Source organism: Rhipicephalus sanguineus, chromosome 2 (genome assembly GCF_013339695.2).
Source record: "Rhipicephalus sanguineus isolate Rsan-2018 chromosome 2, BIME_Rsan_1.4, whole genome shotgun sequence".
Taxonomy (NCBI): Eukaryota; Metazoa; Arthropoda; class Arachnida; order Ixodida; family Ixodidae; genus Rhipicephalus; species Rhipicephalus sanguineus.
Window position 1 is genome coordinate 14,275,919 of NC_051177.1, and position 22,717 is coordinate 14,298,635.

The following is a 22,717-nucleotide window of genomic DNA, read 5'->3' on the forward strand; positions in this document are numbered from 1 at the left end:
CGCATCAGAAAATGTAGTGGAGGCCTGGCAGCACTGGGAATCGAACCCCGTACCTGCCGCATTAGATTCTATTCCCATTGCCACCGAACATCCACCTATTTTTCTGCTATGCCCATAAATATGTCGTCTTAATTAAGGCATATTTTAGTGTTCTTCAAAATTATTCAACTAGAGTAACCTAGCTTATATTCAATGAAAAGGATCTTCAAAGCGTCGTTGAGTTGAAAAACTCAAGATATTCGACTCTAGTGGAATAATTTTAAACAGCACTTTGTTCAAGTCAAGGGCACATCGATCCATTACGCTCAACGTACTTTGGACATGCTTGAATCCGAGTTTCTTGAGAGATGTACTCCAGAACCGATGTTTTGCAAAAGATATATATAAAAAGATACATAAGGGGCGTCCTGACCCCCCTTATATTCAGGCTGGGGGGGCACCCCTTGCGAGTGTCCCCCCTTGAGATTTATCCTTCAAACATAATATTTGGTTTTCTTGGCAGTAAGGGTTGCGTACTCTTGAAGTCTGAAGTCCTTCACTAGCTGTAGAGTACGAGCTTTCCGAAGTTACTTCTGACGTGCCGCAATCGTTTATTATGCTGGGCTTTGAAATGCGAAGTAAATAAAAAGAAATCCCTGATCATCTACCGTTATTCATGTCGACGATTTCTCGGAAGCCATTCACAATGAAGTGTAATGCAGTTGCTCCCGCTGATCATAAAAATGCTTTACAAGAAAGATTGCAGGGGTAAATCGTGGGAGGCCATTTCTAACAGGTATACACGATTCGGCGAATGGAGCCGAAGTTAAAAAAAAAAAACTACCTTTATGCGTTATCACAAGAAAACGCTAGCATTTTTACATCATGGTCCAACCCGAACGACATAGCTAAAAATATATGCTAGAGCCTACCTACGAGTTACGCTTAGAAACAAACTTCGCCATGCAACGTACGCTTATACTATTGGCTGCACATGCTCGTTCCTTTTTCTAAACTTTATTTGAAAGCATGATTTTAATTTTATTTAATTAAAAATAAAGCATATTTATAAAAACAAAATGGCCGCCATTGCCAGATGTGTCCCCCCTTCTGATTTTCCTGGATTTACGCCACTGGCGAGCAGTTCCTGGCTGATTTCAACACGGGTCTGTTTCTGATCGTCAGTCAACAAACGCGGCATGAATTTTGCACTGACACGACGCATCTCAAGTTTGTCACTTAAAATTTCATGGCATGATCCTACGCTGATACCCACTTTGGCAGCAACTTCTCGAACAGTGGAACGACAATTTCCATGAATCGCAGCACGATCTCTCTCGACGTGGTCATCATCTGTTAATGTCGAAGGTCATACAGGCTTGGGATCGTCACCAACCGATATTCTGCCGTGTTCAAAACGCTTAAGCACTGCGTGTGACTCCGTATGCAGTCCTAAGCAATTGAAATGTCTCCATGTAAGTTTTCTGAAGTTTATAGGAAAATTTCACACACACACGTTTCTCTTCCAGCTCTCTCATTGTCACTTTAGCACTATCCGAAGAACAGCTTGTCCATGTGCTCACTTTAACGACTGTAGCTCGCGAACTAATGGTCGGAGTGAAGCGCAGCAAATGTCAGTTTCTTGTCTAAACTAAAGCCCCCCCATGCGTTTTCCGCCGGCTAGCGGCAGCAGACGCGATGGCGGGGCTTTAGTCTAAACCTGCTGCTAGATTCGCAATTAGTAGCTGAAGCACGTTCCCGCTGGCGGTTGGTGCGCTATTTCAAAAGTTCGCTTTCTTTCTGAACACACCGCGAATATATATATATATATATATATATATATATATATATATATATATATATATATATATATATATATATATATATATATATATATATATATATTAGTCTGGTCCCATGGCAAGGAAGATCTACTGAGGTTGATTTCACAATTCTCTGCAGTCCATCCCACCATCGTACATAAATACTTACTCTCATACTTATTCTGTCTGCACTGTGTACAGAAAGCCAGCCTATCAGCACAATTATTTAAGTTTTCATGGTAGCCTTGTAAAGCACTGCAAAACCGATTCCACACAGTCAAGCTCTATGTTTTCAAGCAGATCTGCACTAAAAATTAAGTGACCGCATTGAGCTGTGAACAACTTCGTAACAACTCAATATGCCAGCAGTATCCTCGCTCTGTGATCAGTGAAGCGGTTTTAAAAGCAGATAATCTTGATCGTCGTCAACTGAACAACAGATCAGCACTCCCAGCATGATGGACTAACTTTATCCTCACATATTCAGCATCAACCCGTAACAGAAGTTATATCTTCCTTCTGAGTGAGACTTGGAGATTTATATAGTCGCGTATACTCAAAGATGCGCAACGTGCAAGAAATCTTGATGTACAGCAAGAGTAGGGGCTTGTGCTCGTGCACTTGCCCCACCTCTTGCTGCAAGTGAGCATGTGTTTCTTTGAGGTGCAGTGGCCATTTTCTTGCTATTGTAATAGGGCTCTTTCCTCGCACCCCTCTCAGAGCGAACGTGTATAAATTCAGCGACTGTACCATTGAAATAGACCGGTCCACGGTCGGAACATCGAATAAATGTAATTTTTTTTGTACGTGCGCCTGCTCTTCACATTACTTATTAATCACTGAATCCACCGAAAGCGAACTTGTATATATACCGGGTGTCGCAGTCAGGGCCGTACCCAGGAATTTTCTGGGGGGGCTGTTTGTGCGTAAAACGGCTAACTTTGGCAACTAGTGGTCGCTGCGAAGGCGGGAAGGTATTATTGCGAAAGCAATTATATGGATACTCTCGGCTGGCTTTTGCCGTTGGCGTCACGTCCCTTATATATATATATATATATATATATATATATATATATATATATATATATATATATATATATATATATGTATATATATATGAACAAAGAAAAATAACTCGGAAATACTTTCCGACGCGCGGAATCGAACGGGCGACCTCTCGCTCCGTTCTCTCGCTCCCTCTCGCTCCCTCTCTCGTGGCCTAGCCGTTGGACGGCTAGGCCACGAAGAGTACCGTCTTTTAGCATGCTAACGGCGAGCTATTTATATACACCATTTACTTCAGCCTGCTTTTTCTTGCTCACCAGCGAGATGGCGCGAGGGGCGCGCTTTAAAGCCCGAACCATATAGAACGTTTTTGCCGGCGTTTCCTGGCGTTGCGTCCCTCGGCGTCGTCGCATCAAGGTCGTCAGAGAGGGCGGCAAACCATATGAAGAGCGTTAGCTCAGCGTCACACAGTGCTACCAGATGGAATGAACCTGACACCTCGTAAAGCAGTGTACAGTTTCCGTCAATGGACCAACAAGATATATTCCTGATTATAGCTTTTATGTCTCATTAGCAGTTCTGTGGTGCAGAAAACTAGTCACAGTGACACAACGCCACCGAAAAGTCTTTTTTTTTATTTGACTTGTAGCGCCAGCTATTGGCATTAAGACGAAGCACAAACTTGTAATATATGGCCTCTGAGCTTGAAGTTGCCGTACATCTTTGAGGCCACGTATTCGGCCAATACACTCATTCCTGCTAAGCCTACCGATGAACTTGAGTACGGCACTCGGAAAGACTTCAAAGATATCACGATCGCTTTGCTGTCGAAGCTTCTAGGGAACAAGCTAAGTCAAATACAAGCATCAGTTGAGAACTTAAGGGCCACACAGTGCACGGCGACGACGTATTAGATCCGAGGCGGGCGGCAGCCATTTTGGCAGCAGCGATGACACCGTTACGTAGCGGAAGTCACTGCCAGCCGCACGCTGATTGGTTCTGCGTCCATCGAACTGCATCCGGCGTCGACGCTGCCGCCCGTGATGTCTGGACCGTCCAGAGGTGGACGTTTCGGCCACCGTCACCGGTAGCGTCGACGTCGAGGGACGCCGGCGTACGAAACGCCGGGAAAACGCCGGCAAAAACGCTCTATATGGTTCGGCCTTAAAGGTTACCGCCCCGCTCGTAGCGTTGCGCGCGCTCGAGCCTCCGTGCACTTCGCCCCTTCAGGGCGTGGTCGCCTGCGTGCGCGCTTATCTCGTGGAGGGAGGAGGGGGGTTGTATCTCTTGCGCTTTCACCGCGATGTCCGCGCTGAAGTTACAGAGCGTACGAAGTCACTTCGCTCGCTGCAGCGGCCGCGTTTGCGAAACGAGCACGCTGCTCAAACAGAAATAAGTAACAACTGTGACACTTGATAGTTCGCACTCGTCCTGTATGTGTGCTTTTCGTGCGTCCTTTGCGCTTGAGCGACGCGCTGGAAATTTCGAGCTGCTTTCCGTTCTTCGCGTTACATCCCAATTTGTTGCTATCGCATTCATTGCTTCGCCCTTGCGGCGAAACTGACTTTTTTAGTGCTACCCGAAAAGTTAAAGCATGACAAAATTTCGTGGGGGGGGGAGGTGTCAGAACCCCCTCCACCCCCCCCCTTTGTTACGGCCCTGGTGCCAGCTATATCTTTAGCCAAGGCTTAAAAAATACAATATTAGAGGCAGGCGAGCGCACTCAGTTGCACATTGCTGACAGTCACCTTGCGCACTACAGAAAATTTTTGTTTGGTAATTAATTAATTTGTTAGGATTATTTAACTGAATTGCTAAATAGTAAATATTGACTTTAGGCAAGAAATGCGACTATCAAAGTTCGAGAGCGTCTTCAGAAACCCCAATTGCATTATTTGCGATAAAGAAAGTCTCACGTATACCACTTTTTCCAAGCTGCAAAGAAAGCCCGCGAAATACAAAAAGAACCACGTGACTAGCGCATTCGCGCGCAGCGAACATACTGCTGTCAGCCGTGGTTTGAGCGAACGAAATAAGCTGCGGCCGCGGTTCTGCTCCGCGGTTGCTACATGTCCTACATATCTATGTGTTACTCTATACCAGTGTTGCGGACGGAGTTGCCACTCCGGAATTGGAATCACTCCGGAATCATTCCAAATTTTCGCGACCCCGGAATGGAATGGAAATGGAATTAAGCGCCTTTTGCAGGGAATGGAATGAGAATGGAATTACGTCTTTTTTCGAAAATAGAGCACGTTTTCGTCTACGCGCTGTTTTTCAAACTTGAAACGTTAGCAAGTCAGAGCCTTGAATTTAACAAAAAAGCAGTATTTTTAAAATGGCTTGGCTGATTACAAGCACGGTACATTGATAAGCAACGCGCCTGGTATCCGTCGTGTGGAACTACGGCGGGGGCATACGCCCGCCCCCCCCCCCCCCTTGACGCTTTGTGATTTTTTTTCCCTTGGCGGCGTTGCAGTTCTTAGTGCATTTTAATGCAGTTCGTAATGCATCCATTTTGTTCATTTACGCCCGGTCGCATGCTAAAAGAGTGAGCTTCTAGCCGTACTTCGTATAACATTCCAATTGCTATCGCGTTCATTGCTTCAACCTTTCGGTGAAACTGACTTTTTCATTGATGTTTCCGGATAAGAGAAATACGTTCCACATATATAACGCAATACATTTCACTCACATCGCAAATATTTGTGAGTAATCTCCCAAAACCAAGTTGGGTGTAGAGGTATGTGCCGTGTACATAGTCCTTGGAAGTATTTTCGACTCTGTCTTTAATTACTTGGGCATGTCTAATTAAAGTCTCAGAACTGCAAGAGTCGGTTGCAGTTCTTAATGCATCTGATGACATCAGCTTTATGGGGCGTTCATTCATAACTCGATAAAGCTATCAAGATGCCTTTCCTACACGTTGAGTAATTACAGGAATGGAATTGAACTGCCCGGCCATTCTCTGAGTGGGAATGGGCTAAGTTTTTTCATTACGAGGAATTGAAAGGAATGAAATTGCGGCAAGTTCTAATTCCTCGGAATGGAACTGGAATGGAATGGAGGCGCCCATTCCGCAACACTGCTCTATACGTTGTCACTCCGTGTTTTTTTTTTTTTTTTTTGCACGTATGAGAATGTCGCCCATTCTACATGTACCCCAAACGATAAATGGCGTCTGTGTGTTCTGGTAAGCAATCATCGCCTTCCGACTCTTCCCTTCCCCTGCTTGGCCGTCTAAGCAGACTGAGCTAATAGCATCCAATGCTTATGCAGCGCAACCATACACACAGCAGTGTACGAAACGCACGCCAATATGTGCAGAAGCTCCGCCCCCATTGCTCTCGCCTGTTATGAAAAGCTCACGAGGTTTTTTTAAAACTTAATTTCCTTTCCCTCTCATCCACGATCTCTCAATGTCACAGACTTGAGTGTAAAATATAATGTATAGGTGGCTTGAGGATATGATTCTCGAGCTCAACTACTGCGGTGTGCACAATGCATGCGGTATTTTGCACATACAGCACAGAGCATGTGCTGAGAAGACCTCACCTGTTGCATTTTGCGGTCGCTCTTCCTCTTGATAGCCAGTCAGTTCTGCGGAGCAAAACATGCAGTTAAACACGGGGCACATGTGGCTGATCTAAATTTCCACAAGACAAAAACAATGTTGCAGAGGGCGGGAAAAAAAGTGGCTCATGACCACCACTTGACCCAAAAACCAGTAAAAAGTACTTCGGCAGATCCCACGCATTGTTGGAATCTATTTCATGCGAAGCTGTCGGCGAGTTGCAGTCTATGCCAGATTGTTCGGTTTGAGTCAAGCGTTATAAAGTAGACGATATCTTTGGGTATATTTAGTAGTTGTGCGCATATAGTTGGCTTGGCAGCATATGTCGGCAAAAAAATTGGAGCTCATCTCAGGCTCTCTCAAGAAATATATTTTGCTCTGAAAGCTCACTCGGACTCAGACTCACCAATACTTTCGTCAACCGGACTCACTCGGACTCAAACACACCAATATGTTTACTCACCCGGACTCACTCAGACTAAGACTCAGGGCTTGACCTGAGTCTGAGTGAGTCGACTCACGAGACGGTAGCGTAAAATTAGCTTTTTTGATCATGGTGTCAATGCTATTTAACGCCAATATCTCACATAATCGGTGCTCTACGATACGGTTTTCGATCTTGTACCTTCAAATACGAGTTTTCAGTGATTTCAATCCAGTATTGACATCTTTATGCAATACACGACTCACACGTACGTAATATTTTTATCAAGAACTTCCTGTGAAAGAGTTTGCGGGAGGGAGGTCATGGCACCTCCCCCCCTAACTCACCCTTTTGATCAATAAATATTGAAGTGGCGCATGAACGTTATTGAGATATATGTGAATAGACTTCAGTATAAACGTAAGCCGATATAAGGCTGATAGTGATGCTGAAGCTGAGTAGATAGGACCATAGGTCGGCAATAAAAGGTGGAGCTCACTCAGACTCACTCAAGAAATATATCTTGCGCTTAGGGCTCACTCTGACTCACACTCACCAGTATTTTCCTCAACTGGACTCACTCGGACTCACGGTTCGATCCGAGTCAGAGTGATTTCGAGTGAGTCGGCTCACGAGTGAGTTTGCCGACCTATGCTTGGCAGGCAGGTCGAGCATACTGACATGTAAAGGAGCTCATGCTCCGACGTAAAGTTGAACTCGATCGCGTTGAAGTGATGTCCTTTTTATCGTGACGAAGTGCTAATGATGCGCATATCATAAGTAGTGGTCGTCGGCATATCCAAGCAACGCTTGACTATAGCTTGCGGAGTCAATATTTATTACAACATTATAAGCGCAGATAGCCAGCACTGCAACAGTTGACGTTACCGCGACAACACACTTTCATAGAGTCTTTTGCCTAAGCAGCCTGAAGCACTGGCGTGGCTCTGTGGTAGAATACTTGACTGCCATGCAGAACGCATGGGTTCGATTCCAACTTGCCCCGCCACGGTGGTCTAGAGGTTATGGCGCTCGGCTGCTGACCCGAAGGTCGCGGGATCGAAACCCGGCCGCGGCGGCTGCATTTTCGATGGAGGCGAAAATCTTTGAGGCCCGTGTACTTAGATTTAGGTGCACGTTAAAGAACCCCAGGTGGTCGAAATTTCCGGAGCCCTCCACTACGGCGTCTCTCATAATCATATCATGGTTTTGGGACGGTAAACCCCAGATATTATTATTATTATTATTATTATTATTATTATTATTATTATTATTATTATTATTATTATTATTATTCGATTCCAACTTGAGCCATGACTTTTAGTCTTTGCTTCAATCAGGATTTTTCGCTCATCGCCTCACTGTCCCTGGGTTAATCACCTGTGGCGCATACCCATATAGCATTGACCGTGTTATCCACTATCCAGGTATGTGCCACACGTGACTGGGGAAAAGAGTTCAATGGCGTATGTGACAAGCAAGTCATGTCAGTCTTGTTGTGACCTGTGCAACGTGTTTGTCATACACTCATGTCCTCCTATGCCAAGTTGACATATACCAAGCTGAGGAGACTACCACGAGAGCGCGCAGGCGGCTAGGTAGGTGGGTAGGTAGGTATGTATAAAGAAAAAAAGAAACGGTCAAAACCGCCTTCGGTTCGCTAAGAAATGCTTCGCATTAAAAAAAAGCACGGAACCAGAAAAGCAGAAATACAGTTTTTCTACTTTGTTACAAATCACCCAGTATAACATACATTGCACTTAGATTGGGACTGCAATTTTGGCTAGTTAGATTTGGATCATGGTGTAAGGTAAAAAACAGCGCAAACAAAAGAATGTATGTAGCCGTAGTGTTTGTGTCATTTGTTTCTTTCTCGTGTGTTTGTGCTGTTTTTTACCTTCCATCATTACATCTGAAGCTTCGTAAAAGCGTACAAAACTGGGCTCGGAGTTAGTGCGTGTCAGAAGTGTAGTAAATGTACCTTTTGTGGTCTCATCGGTTCACTAAATTTTAAACAGGGGGAGTGAGAGCGCCCCGCCACAAAAAGTAACAGGAAGGTGCACGGGTTCAATGTCTGCATGCTACTCGATACGAGACAATTTTTGAAGGGAGTCGATAAATCTGTACTTGGGCAGGCTCTCGAGGACAAGTCTAAATGGCCAAAAATAATATAACTGAGGCCAGAGTCAAGTGGAATAATGACTTCTTCGATATAACTATTTATAATCGTACGTAGTCAAATGCTGCAATAGCTTCAGGACATTTTAAAATGGAATATCTGCTTAACTAAGAAAATTTCATAGTATTGCTAAGAGAAAAGTATTCATTACACACACAGAGGTTTGTGAAGTACGAAAAACAAACATGCGTTTGCGGTTACACGTCGAAATACACAAAGTTCGTATAGTTGACAGCACCACGTACCGACGCCGTGTTTGCATGCTTAAAGGGACACTAGAGGCAAATAACAATTTATGTCAGAGTGAAAGGTCAATGTGTGAGAACGTCTAAAACGTCAATAGTATCAACAGCACTGCTCTATTAATCGAGAAATTAAGGTAAGTGTAGGACACGATGAGCGCCACGAGTGGGACATTTTGGAAATGATCCCGATGACGTCTGAGAGTCCCGAGTACAATTAACCACTACTAATCAAACTAGTTGCAATGAAAAAAGAACATTTCATGCATCACAAGACGTAATAAAACGCTGCTTGTCCGTTTCTGTTTGATTCATGGAAAAAATAACCTCTTGGCGCTATCATGAGGAACGGCGCGAGTGGTTAAAAAGTTCCGTTTTCGCCGAGATGCGCGTCTCAGTGGTAGTTTCGGTATCGCGTACACCTGCTTGTGCTTGGCTCTCGCTATTTTCGCACTGTCGATACTCTACTTCTGCTGCTGCTGGCCAAGCTTAGCTTCGTTACAGTGAACTATACAGTTTCGGAGTGGCCCGTGGCTGCGTCTTGGCAAGGTTGATGGCCGCTGTTGCGCAAGAAACCGTAGCTTCGGCGGCCGGGCAGTAAAGGCGGGCAACGTTGGGCACGGCAACTGCTGCGTCAGAAGGGCCGTTCAGGCGGGTGATTTGAAGTGCGCTAACGCCGTGCAGATCACTGAAATGTGATTTCCTTTGAAAATAAGCATTTCCTTGGCACGAAACAAGCACTACGAGGTTTCTGCAACGCTACTGCAACAATCAACGTCGGCTTAATATTTGCCTTTAGTGTCCCTTTAACGCATTTTGTTCGGCAGGTGTCACGACGAAAATGAGCCCATTCGGCGATTTGTAGGCGCATTGGCGAGGCCATAGGCGTGGGCTCAGGGGGGGCAGGAGGGGCGGCCGCCCCCCTAATCACCTAAGAGGGGAGGGCGCAAAATCTGCCCCGTACATTGACCCTTCTAGTCACCTAAGAGGGGGCGGCGCAAAATCTGCCCCATACATTTACTTGGTAGGGTGGGGGGGGGGGCGCTGCGGTGAACTTTCGCCCCCCCCTAATAGGGAACCCTGCGCACGCCTATGGGCGAGGCCATCAAACTACGTTTTTTTTTGCGCCACGAAAAAGGCCGGGATAATGCAGCCATCGCCGCTAAAAATACACACGAACTTTCAAAAATGGACAACTATGGACAAAAATGGAACTAAAAATGGACAACTATGTCCATCTAGCGGAAAACATCAAGCCAACGCCTGCTTTCTAGAGGAGGCGTTGATCAAGCAAACAGCAAACGCTAGATAATGTGCTGCCATCTGTGAGGCATTGTGAAAAATATGTCTCGACTCTTGCACAGGGAAGTGCTTTAGATCGAGAACCTGTACCATTACTATATAGATACATCGCGCGCGCGCGTGTGTGTGTGTCTGTGTGCGTGTGTGTGTAACAATACACATTAATAAGTATGCACTTAGTGGTTCAAGCGCGCACTAGGGGCCGGATTTCGCTATCGCGTTCAACTTAAAGGCGAAGCTTAAAGCGCCCCTAAACCACCCAGAGGTCAAAATTTAGTTGTGGCGTTGCAGTTGTGCATGAGACTACAGCGAACGCTGGCGGAGTTGAACGCGCGTTCTCGTTTCGCTCTTTCCTTCGATAGGCTGCTTTCGTCAGCCGAGTGCCCTTCGTCAGCGTCCGAGATGGAAACGCAAGAAGCGCGCGCATCTGCTAGCATAAAACAGGCTCTTGTTCGCCCACTGACAGCGTCTCCTGCTCGAGACGTCACCTAATCATAGGTGACGTCACGACGGCTGTTGTCGACAGAGCAAATGCACGGAGAGGAGCAGGCGATCGTCTGTTGGTGGTTTAGTGGCCCTTTAAGGGTCCCCCAATTTTTGGGCGCGCAGCAACTTCCAGTGCCTAACTAAAAGTCGTTATGTCACCTGGGAAGGGGCCCTTTAAAGTCGGAATCTCTAGATAATTATCTTTTCACACTAGCTTGTGAAGAGATAAAGTATCAAATATGCCACAAAAACTTATAGATTGTATATACTAGTAGTGGGGTGATATACGTAAAGAAGGCTATACGACAAATAGATTTTTTTCTTCTTTTCGGTTGCTTATACGTATTCCTAAATGTACACGTGGTGCACGTGGTTTTGTTATAATTTTTATCTAGGTTAGTCTATTTACAACGAGGTAATAAGTTTGGTTTTCTTCCTCTATTTCTCTTACTGTGGCAAGCTGCTGAAGACAGGTGCTACATATCCAGAATGGTGCACGATTGGCTTTGTCGTTAGAGCGTGCTTTGAATTTCAATATTGAGCGCGAAAAAACAAAAACAAAATGAAGAGAGCGTTCTGTTCTCTGTCTCCTGTGTTTTTATTGCGCTCCCTCTTGAAGCTGAACTCATGCTGCAAATCACTTTCTCGCTACAATATCTGCTACAAAACGCTCTTAATGATCCACCGCATTTGCAGCAAAAATAGGTATACAGTATACCACTGCCGAACGAACATTCACTGTACCCAGTACGTCAGCGCAACTGTTTCCACCGTGAGCACCTTTTTACAAGAAACTTCGGCAGATCCCGCGCGTTGTGGGAATTGGTTTCATGCGAAGCAGTCAGCGAGTACTTCTATGCTGTATTTTATGGATTTCAGCCGAGCGTTACGAGGTGGATGGACGTGTTTGTAAGTGTTGTAGCTGTGTGCACATCGTGGTATTACCGGGCACGTCGACAACACTGGCGTTTAAAGCGTAACTCATGGTGCGACGTAACGTCAGCCCTCACGTTAGAGCACACACGTCAGTATTATCGAAACTAAGTGAACTTTATGGTGCAGTCATGTGAATATCATACGTAACTTTCGTTAATGTACTCCTCGGGGGGAGCAAAGCTTCAGTATAGCTTGCTGAATCATACGGATACAAATGTAGTGTTTATTAGACTGCTGTAAAAGCGGAGCCATCACTGGAACCACAGACGTTAATCTGATATGACGCCTGTGTCATAGAGTACATATGAAGTGTTTATTGATTTCTTGTAAAATTGGATCGCCAGCACCACAATCACAACTGACGTTGCACCGACATTACGCCTTCATGGGGTGTTTTTCCAAACCAGTTTATAGACCTGGCTTGGCTCTGTGGTAGAATACCTGACCGCCACGCAGAATGCTTGGGTTCGATGCCTGCTGGGATCCTGATTTTTATTCTTTCCATTCGTCGGGTCAGCGCTGCCGATGGCGGTTTTTCTTAACGCTCTCGCATTTATATTACCAATGTCTGTTCTCGCCGTTCCTGTGTCGATGTAAACTGTCAGTCACCTGTGGCGCATACCCGTACACCGCGGCCCGTGGTAAACGGGTATGTGCCACACGTGTTTGGAGGAAAGGGTTTGACGACGTACGGGACAGGATTTTCACGTTATTCATCTCATGACCCGACAGTCATATTCGTCAAATCCTCTTACCCTTCCATGCGAATTTACACCAAGTTAAGGAGGCGACCACAAGAGCACCCAGACCAGTGTTGCGGAGTTGCCACTCCGGAATCATTCCAAATTTTCGCGACCCCGGAATGGAATGGGGACAACGCTTGGAGGAATGGAATGGGAATTGAATTAAGCGCCTTTTGCACGGAATGGAATGGGAATGGAATTAGGTCTTTTTCCGAAAATAGAGCACGTTTTCGTCTATGCGCTGTTTTTCAAACTTCAAACATTAGTAAGTCAGAGCGTCGAATTTAACAATAAAGCAGTATTTTCAAAATGGCTTGGCTGATTACAAGCACCGTACATTTATAAGCAACGCGCGCGTACCACAGTTCTGTCCTTATATAGACTGTGTTGCTCCGAAGTTCGTCTGTATTCTTGCGTAACCGCGGTTCTGTGCCGTTGGTATCTGTCGTGTGGAATATGTCACCAAGCTACTATCACTTGACCTTGGTAACGTGTTTTGCGTACTTTTCCAGTTCTTAATGCATCTGATGACATCAGCTTTATGTTCACTCTTAACTCGATGAAACAATCAAGGTGCCTTTCCTCCATTGAGGAATTACAGGAATGGAATTGAGCTGCCCGGCCATTCCCGGAGTGGGAATGGGCTAAGTTTTTTTTTCATTCCGAGGAAGTGGAAGGAATAGAATTGTGGTAAGTTCTAATTCCCGGGAATGGAATTGGAATGGAATGGAGGCACCCATTCCGCAACACTGACCCATACGTAGGCGGCTAGATAGATAGATATATATATACGTAGATAGAAACGCTCAAAGTGCCAAAGGTTTGTTTAGAAATGCTTTGCATTTAATACCGTAGGTTAAGGTATAAATGTTAGCCAAACCTGTGCCAACAAAGGCTAGATATTTGCCACTTGAAGCACCTTGCTGTTGATTCCACGTTCGGGCAACACCACCTAGATTACTGTTTCGGGCCCCTGTCGGGCCCCATCTGCGGTCGGGCCGGGCCGGGCCTGGTAGGAAATATTTTTTTCTCGGGTTCGGGCCGGGCCCGGGTTTCACCTTGAGTGACCGGGCCGGGTTCGGGTGGGTAAACTTGAACGAGTTCCGGGCCCGGGCCGAGCTCGGGCTGAGAATCACGGCCCGTGCAGTGCTCTACAACGGCTATCTTTTCTTGCTCTTTTGTTGTGCTGACCGTGGCCGGTGCTTGCTCTTTCATGATTGCTCAACCTTTTTGCACTGTTCATCATTTGTCACGTGTCGTCATTTCTTTGTAGTTTTAGGGTTTATATTTTCGTTTCTGTCCAATAAACTCAGTTGGAAGTTAGCGCTCGTCCTTGTTTGCCTCCGTATCGTAGTCCTCAGTTGGCGCTATAACAATAATCGACACATGGCGGTATTGGATAGTGCCCGGAGTCATAGGCGTGCGCATTCCCCATCGGAGGGGGGGATGGGGGCGAAGGTTCATCGCAGCGGCCCCCCCTCCTATCAAGTCAATATACGAGGCAGATTTTGCGCCTTCCCCCCTCTTCAGTGACTAGGGGGGTCAATGTATGAGCCAGATTTTGCGCCCTCCCCTCTTAGGTGACTAAGGGGGGGCGGCCGGCCCCCCTGACCCCCCCCCCCCCCCCGGTGTGAACGCCTATGCCCGGAGTGCAAGTCCAGCCTGGTGAAAGTTTCTGCCGGAGGACGGTCTTGTCGATCAAAAGAGATGCGTACCAAAGAGGGCGACACACTTGTTCTCCTGCCACAGCGTGCCGGCCATGCAGTCGCAGCGCGGCGGCTTGAGGAACTGGTCGCACACCATGTTGGTGCGCTTGGCGCAGCGCATGCGGCCGTCGCACGGCTCGCCGGGCTGCGCGGGGCTCTCGGAGCATCCGCTGCCTTCTTCCACGTAGCCGCTGTCGCAGAGGCAGACGCGGTCGAAGCCGTCCGAGCCGCACACCAGGTTCGCCTCGTCCTGGCAGTCGCCGTCCTCCACGCATGCCATTCGCAGGCCCATTCCTGCACGCACCAGCGTCCACCAGGCGCTTCAGCAAAACGAGAGCACGGATGAGGAGGGCGCCACGCCACGCCTCCACACACCTTGACTCAGTAGGACCCGTCGCGCACTGTCATGACTATGCAGGTTTTCGGCGATAATGGCGGCCCCCTTATGTTGCATTCTTCCCACCTTTAAAAAGCTGGGGACAAAAGACAGGCCGTTGTGAGAAGCACGCCATTGCATCCGTCGCAATAGCATGTTTTGGCCTTGACCACTTAGGGCGCTCTTATGTTTTTATAGCAAACGAAGCCCCTATAAATGCACCTCCTATTGCTCGAGTGCCATCAATGCCTTAATTGCTTACGATCGCGAAGTCGTTGTACCTACAAACCAATACTTACGCTGCTTCTCGTAAGGCACCGTTATGGGGCTGACTGTAAGAGTTGGCGGCAGAAACACTAAGCAAAGTTCACAAAGCAGTGTCATCTCCATAATCACGGCCAATATTTGAGCTAATCATGGACTTACCGGCAGAGTTTTCATCTGTGTACTCTGTGGGATTACAAGAAAAGAAATTATATGGCTCATATCTTTGTACCTGTTGTGTTCTCATCGCAAAGCTTGCATTGAAGCCATGTACAGCAAGAAGGTAGCATCACTCGCTGCAGCCACCGCGTTTTCTTACGCCATCGTTTTGTTGAGTTGCGCCAGGTTTCATGCAATAGGAGTAGGCTGCTAACCTTACTTCGTATAGCATTCTAATTGGTTACTATCGCATTCATTGCTTCGCCCTTGCGGCAAAATTGCGACTTTTTTCGCTTAGTGGTCACATGCCCGTTCGCGCCTCGAACACCGTTGATTGGCCAGTGACCTTTCCGTCTCGTTCGTGCTATCCCGAAGGCACTATTCTTAGCAATCACTATTTTTCGAGAAAACATTCTCTTCAATTTTCGCTCTTCGTCAGTGGTTACTGGTGGATCATTACGAAGCGTCTATTATGCCAAGCCTGGACGCCGTGCTTTGAGAGAGAGCCACTGTTTGAGCCCACCATCAGAGATGGCAAGATTTGTCGATATGACTCTCGGGGCCAAGCCAACCTCGTGTCATAAGCTACGGACGAATGGAAGCACATCTTGAAAACAATGATGTGCGGTAGCACAGAGCATGTTGTCATTTTACGTTTTTTTTGCACTGTATTTGTAAAGGTCTTCTACATTTATAAGAATTTAGATATCTTCTTTCTTACGGTGATTAAAGCCAAATATCAACATTTACAAATTGTGCTTTTGTAAAAGCCTCGCCAGCAAAGACTTCGAAAAATGTCACTCAGAGGCGGCCAACCCGTTGTGATATCTTTCTTTGATTCACGGTGGTGCTTTCCGCCGAATAATCCTAACAGCAGTTATAGAACTGCAAGAAGTATACGTAAGCTTGTGTGTGAGGCACGCAATTGCCCTCGTAATTTGGTGAGATACACAGCAGAACCTCGTTTATACGTTTTCGAACGAAAAAAAAAATTGTCGAAGCTTGCACTAAACCGCGCAAGGCTTGAAATAGCGAAAATGGACGATTCTGAAGACTTATCTGGTTGCTTCTAGGTTGTTTCTATAGTGTAAAAAAAAGTCTCGGTTTACAAAAGAAGTTGCTGGTAAATCGTTGCTGGAGGCACTTCTGTAAAGAAGTAACAGCAGGCTGCCTTGCATGGAGACTACGCAACTTTTCTGTATCACCATACACAGCAGACTTCCGTTTTTACGTACACATCACATCTGTTAATACTTTTAAAGGGCTCCAAGCAAAAAAATGGGTTTATTTCCCGACGTTTCTGAATCAACTGCATTCCTTCTTCAGAGTGACACCGGAGGTGTCGAGGTGCAACATTTAACTTCTCTCACGAACCAGCTCGGGAGAAGGAGGGAAGGCGCGTCTTCTTTGGTGGTGTTGAGGGGGTTGTAGTTGCTGCGGTTGCGTGGGATTGATGGGCTGGGGGCGGCCGGGGACGGTTTAGTTCACTCGCGACTTTGTTTGGATTGCTTTTCTTGCTGTGGTTAGTCCGTGAATGTATACTGACGGCAGGTTTCCCTTGCATCGGTTCAAGTTGCATTCGGTGTTTTGGATGAACCACAACTCCCGTAACAGCCGTTTTTGTTGGTTAGTTTCTGTTAGGATATCGGTTTTTTCATAGCCAATCTTATGGTCGGCATCTTCCGAGTGTTCTGCAAGGGGGTTCCGTTTTCTTGAGAACGTCCTGATGTCGTTTTTGTGCTGTTTAATTCTTCCGGTCAAGTTATTTGTTTCGCCAATGTATGCGGCCTGGCAGTCGGAACATTTGATTCAGCAGACGACGCCTTGCGCTCTTTATCTTGGTGGAAGGTCCTTGGGTTTTGGTAGAAGAAGATTTGTGTTGGTTGGCTTGTGTGCGACCGTTATGCCTTCCTTCCCTTCTTAAGAGTCTGCTTATGGCTTCACTGGTGCCTTTCACGTAGGGGAGAGAGATTCGCTTCTGGGAAGGCGGCGACGCTGGGGGATCCCTTGGAAGTACTTTTCTTTTTTGCTGCCGGATTGCTTTCCGAATGAAATGGAGCGGGTAGCCGTTTTTTTTTCTAGTTCGTTGAACACGGTGTTTCTTTCTTTCCTTCTGTCCGATTCTAATGTGCAATGCGTTTCCGTTCTTCTTATCAAAGTGTTGACTACTGATGTTTTGTGGCTTGCAGGGGGATTTGAATTAAAGTGCAGGTAGCGGCCTGTGGGCGTAGGTTTGCGGTAGATTTTGACAAGACTGAGAAACTTAGGAAGTCTCCCGTTCGCTTGATTAGTAAATCAAGGAATGGAAGGGATCCGTCTTTTTGGCGCTTACAAATGAACTGAATGTCCGGTTCTATGGAGTTTAGATGGCTGAGTAGGTTGGTGACTTGCGATGTCTTTATAATGCAGAAACAATCGTCCACGTATACCTGAGGAACACCTTGGGTTTCTGTGCAAAGGTGCTCAGGGCTCTCTGTTCGACGTTTTCCATGGTGATGTTGGCCACGGTCACGGAGATCGAGGCTCCCATTGGTGCTCCTCTTGTCTGCCTGTAGTATTCGCCTTTAAAGGAAAAATACGTATTTGATAGGCAGAGTTCCAGGAGTCGACAGATTTCGTCCACACTCGAAGGAGTTCTCTCGTTCAGAACACTGTCGCGTTCTAGGGCATCCGGGGACACGGCGACTGCCAGTTGTATCGGTATGCTGGTGAACAGAGACACCACATCAAACGAGACTAGGCACTCGACATTCTCCAGTCGTAGCTTTGATGTCAGTCCGACGAAGTGATCCGCGTTGCGCACACGAGACGCGGTCTTTCCAGTCAGGTGTGAAATTATCCGGTGTAGGTACGTGGACAGTGATCGCATTGGTGAGCGCGAGAAGTCTACTACTGGGCGCAGGGGGACTCCAGATTTGTGAATTTTCGGGAGGCCGTAGAATGCTGGGGCTGACCAGTCTGCATATTAGTTGGAGGTAAAGGTAGCGAAAGTTTGGTTTGTCCCGGAATATTTCTGCAAGCATCTTGTTATACTTGTGTTCCTGTGGTGGGATCCTTTTATTGCGATAGCAATTATATGGACAGTCTCTTTCTCTCTCTCTCTCTCTATATATATATATACATATATATATATATATATAAATATATATATATAAATAAATATATATATATATATATACATATATATATATATATATATATATATATATATATATATATACTATATATATATATATATATAATATATATATATATATATATATATATATATATATATATATATATATATATATATATGAAAGTCCCAAAGAAAAGTAGTCCAGAAAAATGCTTCCGAAGCGCGGAATCGAACCAGCAACCTCGCTCCGCAGCACTAGCCATTACGCCACAAAGAGCAGATCCTGCAGGTAGCTAACGGCGAGCGTTATGTACACACCCTTTGCCGCTGGCAGGACTCAGATACGGCAGGCGCTTATAAGCGTTTCTTCATTACCAGCGAGATGGCGCGAGGAGCGCAACGGGTGTAGGGAGCCTTCATGTGCGCGCCTCCGTGCCTCCGACGGAGGCACGGAGGCGCGCACATGAAGGCTCCCAAAACGGGCGCATTTAAAAGTCGTCGGCCAGCTCGCTCGATTCTTCAAATATTTGCGCAGGGAGAAGCTTGCCCTTCCGCTGTCTGCTCGCGCGGTATACTCGCGGACAACTTTTCTTGGCAATGAAGGGAAAGCTACGGGGCGGAGCGTCTGCACATGTACTGCTACGCGAAGTAGTCCGGTTTGGCGCGCCTCTCGTAACGCCGTGGAAAGTGATGGCTAGCGTTGCATTTCGACGCAAACGCTGCTTAGCGTCTAAGGTACGGGTAAAAGGTGCGACTTTTTCACGCACGCAAGAAACACAAAGTGACAACGTATAAAGTAAAAGAAATACATATATCTCGCTTGTGAGCGCTGCGTTCCGTCTCAAAAAGCTACATGTAGAAATTGAAGGAGTATTTTATATATCTCACGCAGAAAATACGGACGCAATTGGGGGACTACATTCATTAGCGGTAGGATACGTGCATTGTGGCTCTAGCCTTCGCTTCGTTGCCAAGAAAAGTTGTCCTGCCGGGGGGCAGATATTTATGCAGCGTAGCAGCGCGTCCATCACGGGCCGCTTTTCTTGCTATCGCATTCATTGCTTCGCCCTTGCGGCGAAACTGACTTTTTTTTAGCTTCTCATAGTCTCCAGAGCTTAACAATGTTGATCCTTTCTTCATGTAGTCGCGTGTGTTCAGGAGAACGGTGGAGTTGCCCTTGCCTGCTGGTAGGATTACTATGGTTGTGTCTTTTTGTAGGTTTCTTAGTGCGCTCATTTCACCTCCATGGAGACAGGTTTCTTTCTTTCGTGTGGTTCTTCGTCAAGCCGATAATGCCAATTACCTTGAGTTTCACTTGATCTCTAACATAGATTCTATGTTTCAGATGCCGTTCTCCAGTGCGGCGACCGTCTTCGGAATGGGGGGTTTGTCCATGGTTCCGGAACAAACCAAACTTTCGCTAACCTCTACCTCCAACTAATATGCAGAAACGGGTCAACCTGCCTGGAACATTCGTGATGGCAAGATCGCTGACCGCCAACAATGGCGCATAATACACCGCGACGGCATGGTTGAGCCTCGACGTATCCATTTTCGAGAGCGTACAGCTGCTTTCTCTGAGAAGAGGCATGGCTAACGCACAACGTATGGGCGACATCTTTGATCACACCGCGCCCAAAAGCAATCACACGTATAACTTAGCGAATCGCTGCGCGCGAACAAGAACCACAAAATACCGCATGACGCCACACCACCGCAGCCGACGAGTCTAAAAGGCATAATGGCGCTGCTTCCATAGGCGTGCGCAGGGTTCCGCATCAGGGGGGGGGAGGTTCATCGCAGCGTCCCCCCCCCCTACTAAGTCAATGTACGAGGCAGATTTTGCGCCGCCCCCCCTTTTAGGCGACTTGGGGGGTCAATGTGTGGGGCGGATTTTGGCACCGCCTCTTAGGTGAATAGGGGGCGCCCCCCCCCCTCCCCTTGTGCACGTCTATGGCTGCTTCCGTCTTCCCGGCTGCTAGCGCACCACGTGGTGATACATGAGCTACGGACGTTATTTTGTGCTCTTTTACGGAAGTAGCAACGGAACGGAAACACCGACTGGTTCTTTACGGGCTTTCGCACCGTTTCGTATAAAAGGCAGCGAAATGATGCTTCATACGTCATTTCGGCCATTTTTCAAGAAACGAATCATAGTCTGTCTTTCTAACGGTCGGTTCCGACGTTGAAGCGTAGAAATTTTTTACAGTGTAGGCCTTAGCTAGGTGATCCAGGTTCTAGGTTGCTTATAGGTTGTTGCTAAGCTTTAGCTAGGTAATGCTAGGTAGTTTCTATATATGTATACGTTGATTCTGAGCGCAGAGAGGTTCGACTTAAACCTCAGACAGTCACAGACACGACGCGGTTGTCCAAACTTCAGAGACGGAAACTCGCGCTGAAACCAAGCGTTCGCACCTCTCATTTATCTATGAGCACGTCATAGTTGGAGTAAGCCTTCCATCGCTTCGGGGTCTCCTCACAGCCTCCGTTGCCATTTCCTTTCTCTAGTATTCTCTAGTTGTACGTACTCGGGGTCTTCGGCTCGCCGCCGTCACTTCGCAGCCATTTGTTTGGCTAATGCTGCCTTGTTCATTTTTAGTCGACCAGTGGTGATCAGTATGGTGTGGTATGATGAACTTTATTCGGGTCCTGAAGATCAGCCCTTAGGTTGACGCAGGCGGCTCCCACATCGGGACAGTAAGGTGGGACTTTTCCGCCGTATCGTGGGCCTTCTGAACGGCCTGTACTTGATCTGAAAGAGCTAGTACTCCTTGCCACCAGTCTCTTTCCTTGTCAGTCTGTGAAAGCCACACGACACTGCCAAAGCATATGATCGATAGTAATGATGCCATTACACTTCTCGCAATTGATTTGTAACTCTCGATTAGTGAGACTTACCCAATTTATGTGGCACAAACCCGCTTCTTCGCAGCCATTTGTTGGGCTGATTGTTGCCTTCTTTTTTAGTGGACCAGTGGTGAGTAGTGAGATTTATCCAATTTCTGTGGCACATGCCCGTTTATGATGATGATAGTTTTCTGGATCGACTCACAAGGAACGATTTGCTAAACAGCTGCTAAACACCTGCTGTACTCGGTAGTGGTGCTTGCCCAATTCATGTGGCTCATACGCACTTGAGGAGTTTTTCACGACGGAGCCCAAGTTACCGATAGCTGTAACAACTTCGCTGTTAAAAGCGGTAAAGAACATACTATGCGGGAATATTAAATTCACTTGAACATCACGCAGCTTCACTTGATTACGATATCGCGAACGTTGGCACCGGGCAATCGCACAAAACTGTAACGTGTCAACGAGTTTCTACAGTATCTGACGCTAACAAAATGCCTTATTATTCGCGCGCGTGCAAGAGCTGTACGCGCATCTTACCTGGTGCGGCTGTGCCAAATTTTACGAGGGAGCGTACCGCTGTAATGGACAAGAAAAAAATGGATAAAATGCATCGCCGGTTTGTTTGAATCTTATCCAAGGGGCATCGCTTCATGACATCACAAATCGTTTTCGCAGAAGACATACATGAACAGCTCTCGCTTTTCAGTTGATTTGCGCCCTGGATATTCGTGTTCAAATCATGTCTCATTCCCAGCTCTGAAATTCATGCATACGAATGTATATGGACACTGGCAGTGACACCAAAGCGCTATCCACCCGCAGTTTCGGCAATGCCAGAGCATTCAAGTGCTGCTTCTACGAGTGCTTCTCAAGTTCTGAATAGCTGTTTTATTGCAATTATATGGACAGTCTCGGCTGATTTTTGCCGTCGCCGTCGCCACCGTCGTGCACCGTATATCAGGGGCGCAGCCAGAAATGGCTACGCCCCTGCCGTATATGTATATCTATATATATATATATATATATATATATATATATATATATATATATATATATATATATATATATATATATATATATATATATATATATATATATATATATTGTAGAGAAGCCTTGGGACATGGTAATGGGTTACCCTCTCCAGCGCCTTCTAGTGGGTCGTCCTCTTTGGTTGCTTGAAGAAGAACGCCGCTCGCGCAGGGAGTTCGTGCCTTGCCGTGACTGTCGCCATTACTCATTGTCGTTGAGTGCTGTCTATTAAACACCTTAACAATTTGGTGGAGAGTGCTCTGCTCCCATTCAATGCCCCTGGAGCTCCGATCCCGTACCCTGCCGTCTACCATGCCTCAAGACGCCGCCCAGCAAACGCCTCCTCTCGCAACGAGCACATGTCCCGGTGTCCCCCGTATACGCGATCCACCTATCTTCACTGGCGCCGATAGCACCGACGTGGAGGACTGGCTCGCAATTTACGAGCGCGTCAGCATCCCCAACAAATGGGACGAGGAAGGCAAGTTAAGCAACTTGGTATTCTACCTCGCGGGC